Raw genomic sequence first — 2,673 nt, forward strand, 5'->3', positions numbered from 1 at the left:
CCACCATCACCATCATCATCATCACCATCATCATCACAACAACAAAAGAAACAAATACAACGATTAAAAAAAAACAGAAGCAATTTCAGGTAATCATGTGAGCATCTAGTGAAGGTAACTTGATTTTCAAGTATGTATAAACCCCCATTCATCTTGACGCACGGTGATGTATCATGGCGATATTAGCGTTAGTATCCGTCTAGGTGTTCTTGCTGTTGTTGTCGATGTTGCTGTTGATATTGATGATGATGTTGTGTCTATAACGACGGTGGTGATGGTCGAATGTGGTGGCTGTGAAATTTGCGGTCATGGACGAAGAAAGGAAATTGTTTTCTTATTTATTCTATTTATTTTACGAGTGTCTAAATACATTTTATTGCCATAAAGATGTTGTCAATGTTAATTCCTGTGCATATTTCCAATAACATTATATCATGTAATGAAAATTTATGATGAAAACCTTTCATATTTTCAAAGCATTCAGTTTATTGTCCATCTTGTTTGCTGTTCATCATACACGCTAATATACATACATACGCGAGTATAAATATATACATGTACATATACATACACACACACGCACATATATATGTATATACACACATGCGTATATATATATATATATATATATATATATATATATATATATATATATATATATATATATATATGCTTCAATAAAATGCCGCTATTTTATTACGACTTCATATTTAATGCTTCTTTTTATTTTAACATCATGCCTTGTGTCTATGGTAACACGCATGCGCATAAGTTTGCACGAAGTGAAAGTTCATATTTCTGTATTTACTTTATTTATTCATGCTGTGTGTAAACAAAACAAACAAACAAATAAACAAACACACCAACAAACAAACAAACAAAAACAAAAGCAAAATAAATCTAGAAACAACATCCAGATAGAGGTAAAACCAAGAACACAATTTTAAAGATGAACAAGATGCAAGAGACTACTACTACTACTACTACTACTACTACTACTCATTTATTTGCCACCAGGGTGAAGGATGAGAGGAAAAATACGAAGCGAAACATAAAGTGTTGGGGTTTACATATAATGAAATGATAAGATAATTATTATATATATATATATAAAGAAAAGTAAGTAACACGGTATGCAATGAAAAGGAAGTGACATATACAATAATAATAATAATCATTTCTACTGTAGGTACAAGGCCTGAAACTTGGGGAAGGGTTTCAATGAATTACATCGACCCCAGTGTTCATCTGGTATTTATTTTATCGACACAGAAAGGATGAAAGACAAAGTCGACTTCGGCGGAATTTGAACTCAGAATTTAACGACAGACGAAATACCGCTAAGCATTTCGCCCGGCGTGCTAACGATTCTGCCAGCTCGCCGCATTTACAACAACAACAACAACAACAACAACAACAACATCAACAACAATAATAATAATAATAATAATAATAATAATAATAATAATAATTATTATTATTATTATGAAAGAAAAGGCATTGGGAAGCTTAGTACTACGATAATACCAGTAATAATTGGTGTTATTGGGAATGATAAAGAAGGGAGCTGAGAAGTATATTAAGCAATTCCCTGGTAACTCCAATCTCCGTGAACTACAAAAGATAACCTTGATGGGTACAGCCCATATACTACGGAAAGCAATCTCCACCTAAAATGGAATAAAAGTTTTGATAATTTTAGCATGCATAGCAAAACAGAAGTGCCCTTGCTACTCTTGGCCTCCGGAGGCAGTTGCAATAAAGTTATCATGAAAGGAAACCATAAATGATAATAATAATAATAATAATAATAATAATAATAATAATAATAATAATAATAATAATAATAATAATAATAATAATAATAATAATAATAATAATGCTTTCTACTTTAGGCAAAAGGCCTGAAATTTGGGAGAGGGGGATAATCGATTATATCGACCCCAGTGTTTCACTGGTGTTTAATATATCGACCCCAACAGAGGAAAGGCAAAGTCAAAATACCCAAAGAGAGCTAATAATGCCGATGATGACAAAACCCATAACCATCAGTGGTTAGTGTCTTTTGTTATTGTTGATAATGGTGGTGATGGTAGTGGTGGTGCTGGTGGAGGGGTTATTATCTGTAGGTTCTTTGAAAAAAATCAAAGTGAGTGTCGACTGATACGCTTGGTTGGCTACTATACCTGGTTTGTTTGAAACCGAGGAAGCAGATACATTTTTCTCCTACACCCACTCCTCTGTTTAGACAGGTGCTGGTCATGTGTGAAGAGATAGATTGTAAAATATGCGCGAGAAAGTTTCCGTGGTTGAGATGTGGTGAAACTCTTTCAGAAGACACTTGGATACATCACCAAACAATAATTACAATTTCAGAGGCCGAAAACAGCAAAAGACAAGCAGAATTAGAGAAAACTCAACAGCGATGTTTCAAGCGGGGATTCTACGTGTGAAGCCATAATGATGATAATGATGATGATGATGATGATAATAATAATAATAATAATAATAATAATAATAATAATAATAATAATAATAATAATAATAATAATAGATTTTTAATTGCTGCACAAGACCAAAGCCTCCCCACCAGAAATTACCAAAAACATATAATGAAAAGAAACATAACAAGTAACTGTAGAATATGCGGAGATGGACAAGAAACAATAAATC

This window comes from Octopus bimaculoides, chromosome 4 (assembly GCF_001194135.2).
Source record: "Octopus bimaculoides isolate UCB-OBI-ISO-001 chromosome 4, ASM119413v2, whole genome shotgun sequence".
Lineage (NCBI taxonomy): Eukaryota > Metazoa > Mollusca > Cephalopoda > Octopoda > Octopodidae > Octopus > Octopus bimaculoides.